At 36.8% G+C, this 22,500-nt stretch overlaps 3 non-coding genes and 2 pseudogenes across 3 annotated transcripts; all 5 read right to left on the reverse strand.

The window, feature by feature from the left end:
- Nucleotides 1-988: 988 nt before the first annotated feature.
- On the reverse strand, nt 989-3,723 carry LOC133849843 (large subunit ribosomal RNA; annotated as a pseudogene).
- A 352-nt stretch (nt 3,724-4,075) lies between these two features.
- LOC133849842 (5.8S ribosomal RNA) lies at nt 4,076-4,253 on the reverse strand. The gene has a single exon (XR_009895474.1). It is a non-coding gene; the product is annotated as a 5.8S ribosomal RNA (ribosomal RNA).
- Nucleotides 4,254-4,816: 563 nt separating this feature from the next.
- On the reverse strand, nt 4,817-6,808 carry LOC133849845 (small subunit ribosomal RNA). The gene has a single exon (XR_009895476.1). It is a non-coding gene; the product is annotated as a small subunit ribosomal RNA (ribosomal RNA).
- Nucleotides 6,809-13,612: 6,804 nt separating this feature from the next.
- On the reverse strand, nt 13,613-21,044 carry LOC133849846 (large subunit ribosomal RNA; annotated as a pseudogene).
- Nucleotides 21,045-21,396: 352 nt separating this feature from the next.
- Nucleotides 21,397-21,574, reverse strand: LOC133849844 (5.8S ribosomal RNA). Its single transcript, XR_009895475.1, has one exon. It is a non-coding gene; the product is annotated as a 5.8S ribosomal RNA (ribosomal RNA).
- Nucleotides 21,575-22,500: the final 926 nt, after the last annotated feature.

Here is a 22,500-nt window from a genome sequence, read left to right on the forward strand (position 1 = left end):
TCCCTCATGCATACTTTATTCACACAATCATTCATTCCTGCCTCCAGGAACGCTCATCCGCCGTCTCGCAAATACAATGCGGGCAAACTCATTCAAATTACCTACACAAGTACTAGTGGAGAGTGATTGACTTACGTCAAACCCACCACCAGTCTGCCTATTAATCCCTAACTCATCCATCACACGTATATCGCTATACGGTGGGCATTCACACAACACATGCATGGCAGTCTCCGCTGCCAAACCGCAGCGGCATTCCGGACTATCGCACAGGCTTCTCGGATGCAAGAATGCATTGAGAGAACCATGGCCAGTCAACAAGAATCCGAGACTCAGATTAAATCTGAAGTCTGGACGGTCTGCAGTGAACTTGACATCACGAATAAATTCGCGAGTCACCCGCCCATTCACACTTGCATCCCACCTGACCTGCCAGTCAGACAGAACACACTCTTTCAACAGCTTCTTACACCTATCCACTGCTAAGCTATTTACGTCCCTATCAAATAACCACTCATCCCGCAGCAATGGCAGCCGCCTCTAATCTTGAACATCAAGGCTCTACGCCTGACTTCCAAGTCAAGAGGGGCTGCACCAAGCAATACCTGCAAAGCTTCCGTAGAAACAGTGCGGCACACAGGCAGACAACCTAAAAGAATCACACGCTGGCAAGCCAGCACTTTCTTTCTGCCCACAACAGTCTTTGCTGCCTCATACCACACAGACGACCCATATGCTGCACATGCAACAAATAGGCCGCTGTATATGGTACGCACAGCTCGTCTGCTAAGGCCCCAATCACTCCGCAAAATGCGACGCACCTGTCCAACCACACTAAACAACCGCGCCCTGAGACCGGTGAGATGCGGCATAAAGCACATCCCTCACCGAAAGTAATGCCAAGGTACCGGACCTCAGTCCATACTTTAAGCTAACGTCGTTTAGTCTGACAACTGGAGGCCGACTGGCAGACAATTTACCCTGAGTAACATTGCCACCGTCTTATCCGCTGCCAAACCGACGCCGACACTGTTAGGAATCTCGTTAATCCATTCATGCGCGTCACTAATTAGATGACGAGGCATTTGGCTACCTTAAGAGAGTCATAGTTACTCCCGCCGTTGACCCGCGCTTACTTGAATTTCTTCACTTTGACATTCAGAGCACTGGGCAGAAATCACATTGTGTCAACACCCGCTAGGGCCATCACAATGCTTTGTTTTAATTAGACAGTCGGATTCCCCAAGTCCGTGCCAGTTCTGAATTGATTGTTAATTGATAATCGTTATAATTTAAAAGAACTAACTGGTTGCCCAACTAGTATTCTTAAAAATTTTAGCAAGAAAGTTCCACAATTGGCTACGTAACTAAACTATCCGGGGAACAAGAAACTACCATAAATGATAGAAACTCTATTTACCCAGAACGAGCACATAAACCATGTTATTGTTTCCCAATCAAGCCCGACTATCTCAATCTTCAGAGCCAATCCTTATCCCGAAGTTACGGATCTAATTTGCCGACTTCCCTTACCTACATTATTCTATCGACTAGAGACTCTTCACCTTGGAGACCAGCTGCGGATATTGGTACGGCCTGTTGAGAAGTTTGCGTGTCCCCACCATAAATTTTCAAGGTCCGAGGAGAAAATATCGACACAACAGTATATGTCATGCTCTTCTAGCCCATCTACCATATCTCTCTGCGAAAGACTTCCATGGTAGTACGGCTATAAAACAGAAAAGAAAACTCTTCCGATATCTCTCGACGGCTTCTTTATGGTCGTTCCTGTTGCCAGGATGAGCACGAGGCCCATATTTAATAACAAACGGATACTCAACAGGTTACGGAATTGGAACCGTATTCCCTTTCGTTCAAAATTATTCAAGTTTTTTAATTATGACAAAATTTAAATTTTAGTTACTTTTTTACTTGAAAATTTTCGGCTTTCGCCTTGAACTTAGGACCGACTAACTCGTGATCAACCACTGTTCACACGAAACCCTTCTCCACTTCAGTCCTCCAAGGTCTCATTCGATTATTTGCTACTACCACCAAGATCTGTACCAATGACGGCTCCATGCAGGCTTACGCCAAACACTTCTAAGCACACCATTGTACCTTCCTACTCACTAAAGTTTCAAAATTTATATTACAAGTAATATAAATCATCTACTTTAGCGGTAATGTATAGGTATACAACTTAAGCGCCATCCATTTTAAGGGCTAGTTGCTTCGGCAGGTGAGTTGTTACACACTCCTTAGCGGATTTCGACTTCCATGATCACCGTCCTGCTGTTTTAAGCAACCAACGCCTTTCATGGTTTCTGAATGAGTTGTTAATTTGGGCACCGTAACATTACGTTTGGTTCATCCCACAGCGCCAGTTCTGCTTACCAAAAGTGGCCCACTGGGCACATTATATCATAACCTTAAACTTCATATCAAGAAAGTTAAGGTTCTTACCCATTTAAAGTTTGAGAATAGGTTAAGATCGTTTCGACCCTAAGGCCTCTAATCATTCGCTTTACCAGATAAGATTATTTTATACAACAGTTAAATGCACCAGCTATCCTGAGGGAAACTTCGGAAGGAACCAGCTACTAGATGGTTCGATTGGTCTTTCGCCCTATACTCAATTCTGACAATCGATTTGCACGTCAGAACTGTTTCGGTCTTCCATCAGGGTTTCCCTGACTTCAACCTGATCAAGTATAGTTCACCATCTTTCGGGTCACAGCATATATGCTCAAGGTACGTTCCAGTTAGAGGCATAAATAATATAAATATTATTATACATAACTATATAGAACGCCCCGGGATTGCGTTAATTAACTATAAATAGTTAAAAACTAATCCCAATAATAGTCAAGTTAATTACGCTATTAGGTTTATATCCCAATAACTTGCACATATGTTAGACTCCTTGGTCCGTGTTTCAAGACGGGTCCCGAAGGTATCCTGAATCTTTCGCATTGTTAATCATACAAGTGCTTATAATAAACATAAAAATCAATGATAATCATGCCATTATATAATTCCGAAAAATTAACGCACTGTACTCATATAATCTATCAGCACTTTATCAAATTTTTGAAATTTATTTTATGTTAAAATGCAAGCACTCTAATTTAAATAAACTCTTATCAAAATTGTTTGATAAATTCCATACATGCTAATAGATTACAATGTCCTTATATGGAAAAAATGCACACTATCGTTATAATATTGATTAAATATTACAATTCTAATGATGAATTTTCCATAACGGATATTCAGGTTCATCGGGCTTAACCTCTAAGCAGTTTCACGTACTATTTAACTCTCTATTCAGAGTTCTTTTCAACTTTCCCTCACGGTACTTGTTTACTATCGGTCTCATGGTTATATTTAGTTTTAGATGGAGTTTACCACCCACTTAGTGCTGCACTATCAAGCAACACGACTCTTTGGAAACATCATCTAATAATCATTAACGTTATACGGGCCTGGCACCCTCTATGGGTAAATGGCCTCATTTAAGAAGGACTTAAATCGTTAATTTCTCATACTAGAATATTGACGTTCCATACACTGCATCTCACATTTGCCATATAGACAAAGTGACTTAGTGCTGAACTGATTTCTTTTCGCTCGCCGCTACTAAGAAAATCCTTGTTAGTTTCTTTTCCTCCCTAATTAATATGCTTAAATTCAGGGGTAGTCCCATATGAGTTGAGGTTGTTTAATTACACTTATAGACAATTCTCTGCCTATTTTGAAATATACTATCTTTTTTTGAAGGTCCATAATATTCACAAAATTATTCTTTATATCATATTCGTTAATAAGAGGCAATTCTAGTTTATAAAATAATATATTTTATGCTAGACATTCCTCAGTATTATTTGAAATGAATAAAGAACATATAATTCTTCAAATTTCTCATGCAACAGAGTTTTAGTATTTTCATTTATTAATTCATATTATGAATATCTTAAGCGAGAACTTTTAGATTCACACTTATATTATCCAATAATATACAATGTGCTTAAAATTCCGAAAAATTTTAAACAACTTATTTAGCATAGTCTTACAACCCTCAACCATATGTAGTCCAAGCAGCACTAAAAATTAATTAAAGTACATAACAGCATGGACTGCGATATGCGTTCAAAATGTCGATGTTCATGTGTCCTGCAGTTCACACGATGACGCACAGTTTGCTGCGTTCTTCATCGACCCATGAGCCGAGTGATCCACCGCTTAGAGTGATACAATTTTTTTTATTTCATTACGTCAACAATATTTTTATTGAAAGAAATTAAAAATACACCATTTTACTGGCATATATCAATTCCTTCAATAAAATTTTTTTATACCTAAATAAATGTTGCGAAATGTCTTAGTTTTACATAATCGATAATAATAAGATATATGACAAGTATATTTTAGCTAAATTTATTTATTATGATCAACATATGTAAAGCGTTAACCTGCAAACAGGTACAACATTGTTTTTCTTTAGGTGTTGCGAACCAATGTATGCGCACTGGAATATGCACAATACATTTTGCAACGCATGTATATTATGGTACATATACACGCAGTTTTTATTTTATCCAAAACACATAAAACACTCTTAATACAGTATATAATAATAATAATACATAACAAACGGTTTTAGCTAATTTAAATTATTATATGTTGCATAATTGTATCTCATATGATTGAATAAAATATTTATATTTATTAGTTACTTAATTTATTAAATATTGCAATTCCCTAAAAGAGAAAAACAAATTTAATTTATTAACGGTTAGATGCATTAAAACAATAATGATCCTTCCGCAGGTTCACCTACGGAAACCTTGTTACGACTTTTACTTCCTCTAAATAATCAAGTTCGGTCAACTTTTGCGAAACAACCGCAACACACAAGGCGTCACAGTGATCACGTCCGGAGACCTCACTAAATAATTCAATCGGTAGTAGCGACGGGCGGTGTGCACAAAGGGCAGGGACGTAATCAATGCGAGTTAATGACTCACACTTACTGGGAATTCCAAGTTCATGTGAACAGTTTCAGTTCACAATCCCAAGCATGAAAGTGGTTCAGCGGTTTACCCGGACCTCTCGGTCTAGGAAATACACGTTGATACTTTCATTGTAGCGCGCGTGCAGCCCAGGACATCTAAGGGCATCACAGACCTGTTATTGCTCAATCTCATTATTGCTAGACGCAATTTGTCCATTTAAGAAGCTAGTGTCCTTATAATGGGACAAACCAACAGGTACGGCTCCACTTATATAAACACATTCAAACACAATAAACATTTTACTGCCACCATGAATGAAGGCTATATAAGCTTCAACACCATAATCCTGAAGATATCTATTTAATATATTTGAGTCTCGTTCGTTATCGGAATTAACCAGACAAATCACTCCACGAACTAAGAACGGCCATGCACCACCACCCATAGATTCGAGAAAGAGCTATCAATCTGTCTTACACACTTATGTTCGGACCTGGTAAGTTTTCCCGTGTTGAGTCAAATTAAGCCGCAGGCTCCACTCCTGGTGGTGCCCTTCCGTCAATTCCTTTAAGTTTCAGCTTTGCAACCATACTTCCCCCGGAGCCCAAAAGCTTTGGTTTCCCGGGAAGCGACTGAGAGAGCCATAAAAGTAGCTACACCCAATTGCTAGCTGGCATCGTTTATGGTTAGAACTAGGGCGGTATCTGATCGCCTTCGAACCTCTAACTTTCGTTCTTGATTAATGAAAACATCTTTGGCAAATGCTTTCGCTTAAGTTAGTCTTACGACGGTCCAAGAATTTCACCTCTCGCGTCGTAATACTAATGCCCCAAACTGCTTCTATTAATCATTACCTCTTGATCTGAAAACCAATGAAAGCAGAACAGAGGTCTTATTTCATTATCCCATGCACAGAATATTCAGGCATTTGAAGCCTGCTTTAAGCACTCTAATTTGTTCAAAGTAATTGTACCGGCCCACAATAACACTCGATGAAGAGCACTAATGCAGGTTTTAAATAGGAGGAACATATAAAAAGTACAAGTACCTAATTATATATAAGAACTCCACCGGTAATACGCTTACATACATAAAGGTATAGTACTAACTACAATTGTAAGTTGCACTACCCGTATGAAGCACAAGTTCAACTACGAACGTTTTAACCGCAACAACTTTAATATACGCTATTGGAGCTGGAATTACCGCGGCTGCTGGCACCAGACTTGCCCTCCAATAGGTCCTTGTTAAAGGATTTAAAGTGTACTCATTCCAATTACAGGGCCTCGGATATGAGTCCTGTATTGTTATTTTTCGTCACTACCTCCCCGAGCTGGGAGTGGGTAATTTACGCGCCTGCTGCCTTCCTTAGATGTGGTAGCCGTTTCTCAGGCTCCCTCTCCGGAATCGAACCCTGATTCCCCGTTACCCGTTGCAACCATGGTAGTCCTAGATACTACCATCAAAAGTTGATAGGGCAGACATTTGAAAGATCTGTCGTCGGTACGAGACCATACGATCTGCATGTTATCTAGAGTTCAACCAGTGTAACGATCTTGCGATCGCTTGGTTTTAGCCTAATAAAAGCACACGTTCCAGAAGGTCCGTGTTTTAATTGCATGTATTAGCTCTAGAATTACCACAGTTATCCAAGTAACTGTTAACGATCTAAGGAACCATAACTGATATAATGAGCCTTTTGCGGTTTCACTATTAATTCGTGTGTACTTAGACATGCATGGCTTAATCTTTGAGACAAGCATATAACTACTGGCAGGATCAACCAGAATAATGTTCATTTCATTATGTAAATAATATTTAAAATATAATTACATAAATCTTCAAATATGTAAAATACATGACAACTCACAAATATTTTTGAATAACAAACGATAATATTCAATAATTGTATATATATATATGTTATACTTGACATGTACTATACGAATGTGGCCACAATTAGATAGCATTCACGTTCGCTAGTTATAATTCACAATTGTTTATATAAATATATATACTTATATATAAAATATATATGCATATAATCGTTCAAAAATATCATTTTATTTCAACTTACTAAATATATTATATCACACATGCATATTTATAATTTAAATTCAATTAATTGAATAAAAATTATTTTATTTTGATGACAAATTGATAATTTTATCTAATTTTGCATTTACGTGTAGACAATATTATATTAGTAAAAACCTCCGTCCAAAATAAATAATTTTTATAGTGTCCTTGAGGATTTTCAATTATTCACAAAATATTAATTCTTTAGCTACGAAAACACCTTTGGAATAAGACATTTAATTCGTCATATGCTTATATAATAATAGTTATTATATAAACATATAAACGTCGGATGAGACTTTTGTAATAACATAATTATTACCTATTATGCAAACTGAAATATATGCATCCAATACATATATATACGTGATGGGCACACACTGCTCACCATGTATAGGTTTTGTGACACGTTTTCTACAATGCTTTTATTTTATTTAGTATTGCCATCTAACGTATCTTTTTGTTGCACTAATTTAATAATACAACAGTAAAACTTCATTATTTTTAACTTTTTTAATCATATTGCCTTCTATATGATTATTTTCATATATTATTTATATATGACTTATGCCGGCAAGACTCACTCCATATACATAGTCATATATATTTCACTTGTGAAATTTTTCTCATATGACATGCCTGCTCGACATCACCACCCCTATATAGGTTTTGTGACACGTTTTCTACAACCAGCTCATTTTACTAAGGTCTACCATCTAATGTATCTTTATGTTGCACTAATTTAATAATACAACAGCAAAACTTCATTATTTTTAACTTGAATAATCATATTGCCTTCTATATGATTATTTTCATATATTATTTATATATGACTTATGCCGGCAAGACTCACTCCATATACATAGTCATATATATTTCACTTGTGAAATTTTTCTCATATGACATGCCTGCCCGACCTCACCACCCCTATAAAGGTTTTGTGACACGTTTTCTGCAATGCTTTTATTTTATTTAGTATTACCATCTAACGTATCTTTTTGTTGCACTAATTTAATAATACAACAGTAAAACTTCATTATTTTTAACTTTTTAATCATATTGCCTTCTATATGATTATTTTCATATATTATTTATATATGACTTATGCCGGCAAGACTCACTCCATATACATAGTCATATATATTTCACTTGTGAAATTTTTCTCATATGACATGCCTGCTCGACATCACCACCCCTATATAGGTTTTGTGACACGTTTTCTACAACCAGCTCATTTTACTAAGGTCTACCATCTAATGTATCTTTATGTTGCACTAATTTAATAATACAACAGCAAAACTTCATTATTTTTAACTTGTATAATCATATTGCCTTCTATATGATTATTTTCATATATTATTTATATATGACTTATGCCGGCAAGACTCACTCCATATACATAGTCATATATATTTCACTTGTGAAATTTTTCTCATATGACATGCCTGCCCGACCTCACCACCCCTATAAAGGTTTTGTGACACGTTTTCTGCAATGCTTTTATTTTATTTAGTATTACCATCTAACGTATCTTTTTGTTGCACTAATTTAATAATACAACAGTAAAACTTCATTATTTTTAACTTTTTAATCATATTGCCTTCTATATGATTATTTTCATATATTATTTATATATGACTTATGCCGGCAAGACTCACTCCATATACATAGTCATATATATTTCACTTGTGAAATTTTTCTCATATGACATGCCTGCTCGACATCACCACCCCTATATAGGTTTTGTGACACGTTTTCTACAACCAGCTCATTTTACTAAGGTCTACCATCTAATGTATCTTTATGTTGCACTAATTTAATAATACAACAGCAAAACTTCATTATTTTTAACTTGTATAATCATATTGCCTTCTATATGATTATTTTCATATATTATTTATATATGACTTATGCCGGCAAGACTCACTCCATATACATAGTCATATATATTTCACTTGTGAAATTTTTCTCATATGACATGCCTGCCCGACCTCACCACCCCTATAGAGGTTTTGTGACACGTTTTCTGCAATGCTTTTATTTTATTTAGTATTACCATCTAACGTATCTTTTTGTTGCACTAATTTAATAATACAACAGTAAAACTTCATTATTTTTAACTTTTTTAATCATATTGCCTTCTATATGATTATTTTCATATATTATTTATATATGACATGCCGGCAAGACTCACTCCATATACATAGTCATATATATTTCACTTGTGAAATTTTTCTCATATGACATGCCTGCCCGACCTCACCACCCCTATATAGGTTTTGTGACACGTTTTCTACAACCAGCTCATTTTACTAAGGTCTACCATCTAATGTATCTTTATGTTGCACTAATTTAATAATGCAACAGTAAAACTTCATTATTTTTAACTTTTTTAATCATATTGCCTTCTATATGATTGTTTTCATATATTATTTATATATGACATGCCGGCAAGACTCACTCCATATACATAGTCATATATATTTCACTTGTGAAATTTTTCTCATATGACATGCCTGCCCGACCTCACCACCCCTATATAGGTTTTGTGACACGTTTTCTACAACCAGCTCATTTTACTAAGGTCTACCATCAAATGTATCTTTATGTTGCACTAATTTAATAATGCAACAGTAAAACTTCATTATTTTTAACTTTTTAATCATATTGCCTTCTATATGATTGTTTTCATATATTATTTATATATGACATGCCGGCAAGACTCACTCCATATACATAGTCATATATATTTCACTTGTGAAATTTTTCTCATATGACATGCCTGCTCGACATCACCACCCCTATATAGGTTTTGTGACACGTTTTCTACAACCAGCTCATTTTACTAAGGTCTACCATCTAATGTATCTTTATGTTGCACTAATTTAATAATACAACAGCAAAACTTCATTATTTTTAACTTTTTAATCATATTGCCTTCTATAATTTGTATTATTTATATATGACATGCCGGCAAGACTCACTCCATATACATAGTCATATATATTTCACTTTGAAATTTTTTCATATGACATTGACCTCACCACCCCTATATAGGTTTTGTGAACGTTTTCTACAACCAGCTCATTTTACTAAGTCTACCATCAAATGTATATGTTGCACTAATTTAATAATGCAACAGTAAAACTTCATTATTTTTAACTTTTTAATCAATTGCCTTCTATAAATTGTTTTCATCATTATTTATATATGACATCGGCAAACTCACTCCATATCATAGTCATATATATTTCACTTGTGAAATTTTTTCTCATATGACATGCCTGCTCGACATCACCACCCCTATATAGGTTTTGTGACACGTTTTCTACAACCAATTTTACTAAGGTCACCACCTAATGTAAATTTTTGGCACAATTTAATTGCAAAACTTCATTATATTATCATCAATAATTTGTATTAAATACCAATCGTAAATTGTTTATCATATTTTTGTCAAAGCTGAAAGATATTCAGTTCAATAAAAATTCACCAAGTCCAAAAAATTTTTCTCAAGTTAAATTCAAAATCTTATCTCATTATATTAATAAACTGTATAAAATGCTATTTAAAAGTTTTTCATTCAATTTTCACATGTTGAAATTTTTTGTCAATGTTGAACTCATATCTCGGTAGAACCTCATATCATATGGCTGCAGTTCAAAAAAAATTCACCAAGTCCAAAAAATTTTTCTCAAGTTAAATTCAAAATCTTATCTCATTATATTAATAAACTGTATAACATGCTATTTAAAAAGTTTTTCATTCAATTTTCACATGTTGAAATTTTTTGTCAATGTTGAACTCATATCTCGGTAGAACCTCATATCATATGGCTGCAGTTCAAAAAAAATTCACCAAGTCCAAAAAATTTTTCTCAAGTTAAATTCAAAATCTTATCTCATTATATTAATAAACTGTATAACATGCTATTTAAAAGTTTTTCATTCAATTTTCACATGTTGAAATTTTTGTCAATGTTGAACTCATATCTCGGTAGAACCTCATATCATATGGCTGCAGTTCAATAAAAATTCACCAAGTCCAAAAAATTTTTCTCAAGTTAAATTCAAAATCTTATCTCATTATATTAATAAACTGTATAAAATGCTATTTGAAAAGTTTTTCTTCAATTTTCATATGTTGAAATTTTTTGTCATATTTCGCTAGAACCTCATATCATATGGCTGCAGTTCAATAAAAAATTCACCAAGTCCAAAAAAATTTTTCTCAAGTTAAATTCAAAATCTTATCTCATTATATTAATAAACTGTATAAAATGCTATTTAAAAAGTTTTTCATTCAATTTTCACATGTTGAAATTTTTGTCAATGTTGAACTCATATCTCGGTAGAACCTCATATCATATGGCTGCAGTTCAATAAAAATTCACCAAGTCCAAAAAAATTTTTCTCAAGTTAAATTCAAAATCTTATCTCATTATATTAATAAACTGTATAACATGCTATTTAAAAGTTTTTTATTCTATTTTGACATGTTGAAATTTTTTGTCAATGTTGAACTCATATCTCGGTAGAACCTCATATCATTTGGCTGCAGTTCAATAAAAATTCACCAAGTCCAAAAAAAATTTTTCTCAAGTTAAATTCAAAATCTTATCTCATTATATTAATAAACTGTATAAAATGCTATTTAAAAAGTTTTTCATTCAATTTTCACATGTTGAAATTTTTTGTCAATGTTGAACTCATATCTCGGTAGAACCTCATATCATTTGGCTGCAGTTCAATAAAATTCACCAAGTCCAAAAAAATTTTTCTCAAGTTAAATTCAAAATCTTATCTCATTATATTAATAAACTGTATAAAATGCTATTTGAAAAGTTTTTCATTCAATTTTCAATGTTGACATGTTAAATGTTCAATAAAAATTCACCAAGTCAAAAAAATTTTTCTCAAGTTAAATTCAAAATCTTATCTCATTATATTAATAAACTTAATTTTCACATGTTGAAATTTTTTGTCAATGTTGAACTCATATCTCGGTAGAACCTCATATCATATGGCTGCAGTTCAATAAAAATTCACCAAGTCCAAAAAATTTTTCTCAAGTTAAATTCAAAATCTTATCTCATTATATTAATAAACTGTATAACATGCTATTTAAAAGTTTTTATTCTATTTTGACATGTTGAAATTTTTTGTCAATGAACATATATATCATATCATATTGGCTGCAGTTCAATACGCAAAATTCACCATAGTCCATATAATCAATTTTTAATTTTCGCCACTAATATGATGCCGTCCTTTTGCTACCAAATAAATATGTATAACTAACACATACTAAATAAATGCATATTTAAAATATGCAAGTATTTTGTACACGGTAGAACCTCATATCATATGGCTGCAGTTCAATAAAAATTCACCAAGTCCAAAAAATTTTTTCTCAAAAATTTTTTCTCAAGTTAAATAGATATTCACTGCAGTTCAATAAAAATTCACCAAGTCCAAAAAATTTTTTCTCAATATGCATATTCTTAATTTTCGCCACTAATATGATGGCGTCCTTTTGCTACCAAATAAATATATATTACCAACGCATAATAAATAAATGCATATTTAAAATACGCAAGTATTTTGTAAACAAATTTTCGCCACTAATATGATGGCGTCCTTTTGGCTACCAAATAAATATATATTACCAACGCATAATAAATAAATGCATATTTAAAATATGCAAGTATTTTGTACACATAGATATACTATGCATATTCTTAATTTTCGCCACTAATATGATGGCGTCCTTTTGGCTACCAAATAAATATATATTACCAACGCATAATAAATAAATGCATATTTAAAATATGCAAGTATTTTGTACACATAGATATACTATGCATATTCTTAATTTTCGCCACTAATATGATGGCGTCATTTTGCTACCAAATAAATATATATTACCAACGCATAATAAATAAATGCATATTTAAAATACGCAAGTATTTTGTAAACAAATTTTCGCCACTAATATGATGGCGTCCTTTTGGCTACCAAATAAATATATATTACCAACGCATAATAAATAAATGCATATTTAAAATATGCAAGTATTTTGTAAACAAATTTTCGCCACTAATATGATGGCGTCCTTTTGGCTACCAAATAAATATATATTACCAACGCATAATAAATAAATGCATATTTAAAATATGCAAGTATTTTGTACACATAGATATACTATGCATATTTTTAATCTTCGCCACTAATATGATGGCGTCCTTTTGGCTACCAAATAAATATATATAATTAACGCATACTAAATAAATGCATATTTAAAATATACAAGTATATTTTGTACACATTGATATATTATTTATTTATATATATAATATATTCATATATTATATAAATATTCTTCTTATATGCGTAATTGTATAACATAATTATGCATACAATTTTGCATATTTATATATATAAACATATATACGTTTCCATATATACATCATACATATAATATTTTTTATATATGCCTTAAACATATATATTTTATCGAATCGTCAAGCAAAGGATAAGCTTCAGTGGATCGCAGTATGGCAGCTGCTCAACCACTTACAACACCTTGCCTGTTATAAAAGTCGTTTACAATTGATTCAAGGCTTTGTCATTGTATTAAATAATGTTTTAATATATAACTAGCGCGGCACCAGGTGATCGAAGATCCTCCCAATTTACTATGTTATATGTAACATTGGCATCACATCCATCGTCGTCTATTAAATGAATAATAAACTTTTAATGGTTTAGAAGCCATACAATGCAAATTGCCCCTTATTTATCATTGCAGTCCAGCACGGATACGACCTTAGAGGCGTTCAGGCATAATCCAACGGACGTAGCGTCATACCACTGTTCGCTCGAACAAGTATTGTGCCATTGGTCCGTACCTGCGGTTCCTCTCGTACTACGCAGGAATGCTGTCGCAACAACGTTTTGTCATTAGTAGGGTAAAACTAACCTGTCTCACGACGGTCTAAACCCAGCTCACGTTCCCTTGCATGGGTGAACAATCCAACGCTTGGTGAATTTTGCTTCACAATGATAGGAAGAGCCGACATCGAAGGATCAAAAGCGACGTCGCTATGAACGCTTGGCCGCCACAAGCCAGTTATCCCTATGGTAACTTTTCTGACACCTCTTGTTAAAAACTCTTTAAACCAAAAGGATCGATAGGCCGAGCTTTTGCTGTCCCTGTGTGTACTGAACACCGAGATCAAGTCAGCATTTGCCCTTTTGCTCTATGTGTGGTTTCTGTCCGCACTGAGCTGGCCTTGGGACACCTCCGTTATTATTTGAGAGATGTACCGCCCCAGTCAAACTCCCTACCTGGCAATGTCCTTGAATTGGATCATACCTGAGTAATTGGAGTTATACCAAATTTTTAATTTGAGAATACATAAATGCACTCTCTCATTAATGAATTTGTTTGCGATTATATAACAAACTCGTGATACTTTGATCAAGAAGCTTGCATCAAAACCCAATACCATAAGATATAATAAATATATCCGTATAATGGCTAGGAAATGATACACGTTCCATTTAATCAAGTAAGTAAGGAAACAATAAGAGTAGTGGTATTTCATTGTCGATACTAAACCGAAATTTAATATCTCCCACTTATTCTACACCTCTTATGTCTCCTTACACTGCCAGATTAGAGTCAAGCTCAAAAGGGTCTTCTTTCCCGCTAATTATTCCAAGCCCGTTCCCTTGGCTGTGGTTTCGCTAGATAGTAGATAGGGACAGTAGGAATCTCGTTAATCCATTCATGCGCGTCACTAATTAGATGACGAGGCATTTGGCTATTTTTTGTAGGAAATGAATTTGCCCACACAACAATGCCATATAAGGATGGCACGTCATATGACTGTTTTCCCTTTACTTTGTACACAATAGATGTTGGCCAGTGTAGTTGACTTTCAATGAGGAAAGTAAACCTCGGTGCTAACCCACTCCTTGGCGATATCCAGTATGGAACATGAACGTCTTAAAGCCGCAGACTCCGCCATCTACCACCCTGGTACTGATAATATTGCTATCACCAGCGTTAAGGACTCCCAGTGCTCTCAGTCGTTTTACCGACCGATAGCTCCAGATGCCCCTCCAGTTTAGCGTAGCAGAAACGATTTTAATGTCCTCATGTGCCTGATAATCCCGAACCAGAGCCGTTCGTACGTCCTGTCTGTCGTAGATCTCAACCTTACTCTGATGAGCTTGGTCAAGATCAAGTCCGTCAGTCACTACCTGAGCGTCGATCACTATCGTGTGATCTGGTCGGAAACCCACCAGGTCCGGCTTATATATCCTGTTCTCTCCTGCAGACTTGGTTCAGCAATGACAGAGTAGCCTCTCGTCTCAAGTCCCCGCTTGAGATAATTAGCTACACTGTTGTGTCTAGCCACCCGCCTCCCATGCGTACGATGACACTTCTGCAGAATGTGGTTTAGTGATTCGGGAGCATCACATCCTGCACGACACTGCCTCTCCAATTCGTGCCTTCCCCCTCGTGGTACGAGACCGCGTGGGTAGGGCATTTATCCGCAGTTTGATCCCATTCAAATAAGCTTTTCCAGTTAACAAACGCGTGGGTGCGACAACCCACCCGTGTTGCGGAGCATAACGCCCTGCTTCACGGAGACCGCTACCATCAACAGAGGAGTGCAACCTATCCGCCCAGTACGAGTCGATCAAAAGGCGTGTATCCAGAGCCGCGTCTCCCGATGCCTTGCACCTATCTCGGGCCCTCCGAATTTCCGCACTAAGGAACGAACTGGCTGTCTCGGATTGCTCGAGGTGGGGCCATTTTATGTTCGTTAACCTCTGTATGCGCAGCATTGGAGCTGTCCTTCGAACTGAGGGAACACCGAGACCCCCACTTGTGTGGGGGGCATGGAAGAATGCTACTGACACATCCATAGGAAGATCTAACCATTTCCTTACGACCGACCGTACCAGTCTGTCACACTTTCTCAAAACGCCTATTGCCACACTACCAAGGGTTAGCTTGTGATATAGCTGTGGAATGAGGACAGTTCTGAGGGCGAATAACTTCTGCTGTGGCTTCAGGGGGGGGACCGCGATATGATATCCAATCTGGGACCAATGTCCTCAGTCGGATTGTAGCGGGCCCTCCCGTCCGCAGTGAACTGGATGCCAAGATACTTCCATTCCTCAGAACGCTTCAAGCTTGGACACTTGCGCGAACCTACACAAAAGCTCCGTGATTCGATCACAGTACACTTCTGCTTCGGTTGCCCCTTGACACTAACAGTAAAACACTTATTAGCGTTTAGGGTCAGCCCAACGGACGCCAAAAGGAGACCGTGGTATCCAATAATGCCTGAAGGCCCTTCGGTGTGGAAGCAAACAACACCAGATCGTCTGCGAACGCTGCAGCGTTTGTTTTGGCATTTCCGACACTGACACCAATCTCGTCCGGTAAAGACCTGAGCAACCGGTCGATGACCAAGTTGAACATATGTGGAGACAAAGGGTCACCCTGCTTCACACCTCTAGCAGGGACGAATTCCTCTGATCTCCAGCCTTTACCATTGAGACTAGTGCCACCTCCCAAGTACAAGCTACGTACGTAGTCAACAAAACCCGTTGGTGCACCATACGCGGATAGGGTGTCAATTACCGCTGCGTGAGACACAGAGTCAAACGCTTTGCTGACATCAAGTGTCGCGATATAACACGACGCATGACGTCTATGGTGGTCCCTCAGGATTAAGTCAACTATTGTCGCGTTATCGGCGCAACCGTCAGTAGGAAGAAACCCCCGCTGACGCGGATCCCAATCGACTGATGAGGCCAATCGAGATGCCAAGATGGCATTGAGTTGTCTAACTATGACAGAAGGCACCGATATCGGACGGAAGTCTTCTGGTCGGGATGCTCTTACCGTCTTCGGGATGAAAACGGTTCGAGCCATTCGGAAGAGTGTGGGTAGTTTGCCGCACCAGAGAATAAGGTTCATTATGCGAAGCATAACACCACTGGGAATACTCCTGGCAGTTCTTGGAGATATTCCGTCCGGTCCGGGAGAAGAATTCAATGGCACTTGATGCAATTGCAGGTCCCTAGACGTAATAGGTGACCATACCCCCTCAAGCAAGTGTCCCATATGGGGCACGGTGCTATTGCAAGAGGAAAGGCTCTGCTGTGTCATGACTTCTCTCCAGTATGGTTCCATAATCTCTTGGTTTGGCATTACCGACTCGTCGGGTCCTGCTAGCAGGGATCCGATGCATCGACCTTTATGTTTGTCCCAGTTGCGCTGAACCCTAGCGAACTGCTGCCTTCTATTTTGTCTCCTATTGCGAGGCTCAGGAAAGACTCTCGCCGAAACCGGACCTTCGTTTCGATTCGGAAAAATTTCCAGGAGATAGTTAGACAAACACTGGAGAGTTGCTTCTTTGCCCGAAGTCTGCGCTCCATCAATGATAGATTGCAGAACCTCGACTCTCCACGATCGATTACATCCCACAGGGCCGAAGCCCCGCAGTATCCGCATGAGGACGTCGTCCGAATGTATCGATGGTGTGATTGGAACCGACTCTGACATTGAAGAAGAAGACTCAAGCCCACTTATACTAGGGCGGCGCGTAATGGTTTGTGGTTCATTAATTTCGGGGATAAGAGCCGCTTGCCCTCTTAGCTGCTCGATTTTTGCCTTATAATTATCCCTCTGTCGACACTTTTTAATAGCATCGACACTGCGTTCTGGAAAATGCAACGCCAGCTTTTATTAATGAACCTCTCGCCATTTGCTATGAGCTCAAGTTCCTTCCTCGCCATCATGGCCAATTCTTCCTCACACCACCTGGTTTTCACGTCAACACGCGTACGAAGCTCATCAAGCCTGTCTTTGTGCTGACGCGACATGTGGACACCTAAACCGGTCTTTGTTCCAAAAGATCGGCCGCATTCCACACATAGATGTCCAACAACTGGATTAGCATCTACGTTCCTTCCCTGATGGGCTCCTACGGATGCCGTAGGAGAATTCACTGAATAACTTTCAGCTATCCGAGGCATGTTATTAGAGTTTGCACCATCAGTTTTTCAGGACCATCGGGGTGGTAACCCAATGGCCCCTTTCGCCGCTCATATTCGCTGCTGCCGAAACTACATCGGTCCAGCACCCGGAGGACACCACGAGGAGGCCACATTTTAGTGGGGCACATGTTGCCTATGAGTCGACTTGATCTGACTAACGAAGGACGGTAGCCCATTTGCCATTGCTGAGAAATGAACCATTATTCCCCTTCTGCAGACCCATTGATCCTCCTTAAGAGAGTCATAGTTACTCCCGCCGTTGACCCGCGCTTACTTGAATTTCTTCACTTTGACATTCAGAGCACTGGGCAGAAATCACATTGTGTCAACACCCGCTAGGGCCATCACAATGCTTTGTTTTAATTAGACAGTCGGATTCCCCAAGTCCGTGCCAGTTCTGAATTGATTGTTAATTGATAATCGTTATAATTTAAAAGAACTAACTGGTTGCCCAACTAGTATTCTTAAAAATTTTAGCAAGAAAGTTCCACAATTGGCTACGTAACTAAACTATCCGGGGAACAAGAAACTACCATAAATGATAGAAACTCTATTTACCCAGAACGAGCACATAAACCATGTTATTGTTTCCCAATCAAGCCCGACTATCTCAATCTTCAGAGCCAATCCTTATCCCGAAGTTACGGATCTAATTTGCCGACTTCCCTTACCTACATTATTCTATCGACTAGAGACTCTTCACCTTGGAGACCAGCTGCGGATATTGGTACGGCCTGTTGAGAAGTTTGCGTGTCCCCACCATAAATTTTCAAGGTCCGAGGAGAAAATATCGACACAACAGTATATGTCATGCTCTTCTAGCCCATCTACCATATCTCTCTGCGAAAGACTTCCATGGTAGTACGGCTATAAAACAGAAAAGAAAACTCTTCCGATATCTCTCGACGGCTTCTTTATGGTCGTTCCTGTTGCCAGGATGAGCACGAGGCCCATATTTAATAACAAACGGATACTCAACAGGTTACGGAATTGGAACCGTATTCCCTTTCGTTCAAAATTATTCAAGTTTTTTAATTATGACAAAATTTAAATTTTAGTTACTTTTTTACTTGAAAATTTTCGGCTTTCGCCTTGAACTTAGGACCGACTAACTCGTGATCAACCACTGTTCACACGAAACCCTTCTCCACTTCAGTCCTCCAAGGTCTCATTCGATTATTTGCTACTACCACCAAGATCTGTACCAATGACGGCTCCATGCAGGCTTACGCCAAACACTTCTAAGCACACCATTGTACCTTCCTACTCACTAAAGTTTCAAAATTTATATTACAAGTAATATAAATCATCTACTTTAGCGGTAATGTATAGGTATACAACTTAAGCGCCATCCATTTTAAGGGCTAGTTGCTTCGGCAGGTGAGTTGTTACACACTCCTTAGCGGATTTCGACTTCCATGATCACCGTCCTGCTGTTTTAAGCAACCAACGCCTTTCATGGTTTCTGAATGAGTTGTTAATTTGGGCACCGTAACATTACGTTTGGTTCATCCCACAGCGCCAGTTCTGCTTACCAAAAGTGGCCCACTGGGCACATTATATCATAACCTTAAACTTCATATCAAGAAAGTTAAGGTTCTTACCCATTTAAAGTTTGAGAATAGGTTAAGATCGTTTCGACCCTAAGGCCTCTAATCATTCGCTTTACCAGATAAGATTATTTTATACAACAGTTAAATGCACCAGCTATCCTGAGGGAAACTTCGGAAGGAACCAGCTACTAGATGGTTCGATTGGTCTTTCGCCCTATACTCAATTCTGACAATCGATTTGCACGTCAGAACTGTTTCGGTCTTCCATCAGGGTTTCCCTGACTTCAACCTGATCAAGTATAGTTCACCATCTTTCGGGTCACAGCATATATGCTCAAGGTACGTTCCAGTTAGAGGCATAAATAATATAAATATTATTATACATAACTATATAGAACGCCCCGGGATTGCGTTAATTAACTATAAATAGTTAAAAACTAATCCCAATAATAGTCAAGTTAATTACGCTATTAGGTTTATATCCCAATAACTTGCACATATGTTAGACTCCTTGGTCCGTGTTTCAAGACGGGTCCCGAAGGTATCCTGAATCTTTCGCATTGTTAATCATACAAGTGCTTATAATAAACATAAAAATCAATGATAATCATGCCATTATATAATTCCGAAAAATTAACGCACTGTACTCATATAATCTATCAGCACTTTATCAAATTTTTGAAATTTATTTTATGTTAAAATGCAAGCACTCTAATTTAAATAAACTCTTATCAAAATTGTTTGATAAATTCCATACATGCTAATAGATTACAATGTCCTTATATGGAAAAATGCACACTATCGTTATAATATTGATTAAATATTACAATTCTAATGATGAATTTTCCATAACGGATATTCAGGTTCATCGGGCTTAACCTCTAAGCAGTTTCACGTACTATTTAACTCTCTATTCAGAGTTCTTTTCAACTTTCCCTCACGGTACTTGTTTACTATCGGTCTCATGGTTATATTTAGTTTTAGATGGAGTTTACCACCCACTTAGTGCTGCACTATCAAGCAACACGACTCTTTGGAAACATCATCTAATAATCATTAACGTTATACGGGCCTGGCACCCTCTATGGGTAAATGGCCTCATTTAAGAAGGACTTAAATCGTTAATTTCTCATACTAGAATATTGACGTTCCATACACTGCATCTCACATTTGCCATATAGACAAAGTGACTTAGTGCTGAACTGATTTCTTTTCGCTCGCCGCTACTAAGAAAATCCTTGTTAGTTTCTTTTCCTCCCTAATTAATATGCTTAAATTCAGGGGTAGTCCCATATGAGTTGAGGTTGTTTAATTACACTTATAGACAATTCTCTGCCTATTTTGAAATATACTATCTTTTTTTGAAGGTCCATAATATTCACAAAATTATTCTTTATATCATATTCGTTAATAAGAGGCAATTCTAGTTTATAAAATAATATATTTTATGCTAGACATTCCTCAGTATTATTTGAAATGAATAAAGAACATATAATTCTTCAAATTTCTCATGCAACAGAGTTTTAGTATTTTCATTTATTAATTCATATTATGAATATCTTAAGCGAGAACTTTTAGATTCACACTTATATTATCCAATAATATACAATGTGCTTAAAATTCCGAAAAATTTTAAACAACTTATTTAGCATAGTCTTACAACCCTCAACCATATGTAGTCCAAGCAGCACTAAAAATTAATTAAAGTACATAACAGCATGGACTGCGATATGCGTTCAAAATGTCGATGTTCATGTGTCCTGCAGTTCACACGATGACGCACAGTTTGCTGCGTTCTTCATCGACCCATGAGCCGAGTGATCCACCGCTTAGAGTGATACAATTTTTTTTATTTCATTACGTCAACAATATTTTTATTGAAAGAAATTAAAAATACACCATTTTACTGGCATATATCAATTCCTTCAATAAAATTTTTTTATACCTAAATAAATGTTGCGAAATGTCTTAGTTTTACATAATCGATAATAATAAGATATATGACAAGTATATTTTAGCTAAATTTATTTATTATGATCAACATATGTAAAGCGTTAACCTGCAAACAGGTACAACATTGTTTTTCTTTAGGTGTTGCGAACCAATGTATGCGCACTGGAATATGCACAATACATTTTGCAACGCATGTATATTATGGTACATATACACGCAGTTTTTATTTTATCCAAAACACATAAAACACTCTTAATACAGTATATAATAATAATAATACATAACAAACGGTTTTAGCTAATTTAAATTATTATATGTTGCATAATTGTATCTCATATGATTGAATAAAATATTTATATTTATTAGTTACTTAATTTATTAAATATTGCAATTCCCTAAAAGAGAAAAACAAATTTAATTTATTAACGGTTAGATGCATTAAAACAATAATGATCCTTCCGCAGGTTCACCTACGGAAACCTTGTTACGACTTTTACTTCCTCTAAATAATCAAGTTCGGTCAACTTTTGCGAAACAACCGCAACACACAAGGCGTCACAGTGATCACGTCCGGAGACCTCACTAAATAATTCAATCGGTAGTAGCGACGGGCGGTGTGCACAAAGGGCAGGGACGTAATCAATGCGAGTTAATGACTCACACTTACTGGGAATTCCAAGTTCATGTGAACAGTTTCAGTTCACAATCCCAAGCATGAAAGTGGTTCAGCGGTTTACCCGGACCTCTCGGTCTAGGAAATACACGTTGATACTTTCATTGTAGCGCGCGTGCAGCCCAGGACATCTAAGG

Source organism: Drosophila sulfurigaster, unplaced genomic scaffold (assembly GCF_023558435.1).
Source record: "Drosophila sulfurigaster albostrigata strain 15112-1811.04 unplaced genomic scaffold, ASM2355843v2 ctg106_pilon, whole genome shotgun sequence".
NCBI lineage: Eukaryota > Metazoa > Arthropoda > Insecta > Diptera > Drosophilidae > Drosophila > Drosophila sulfurigaster.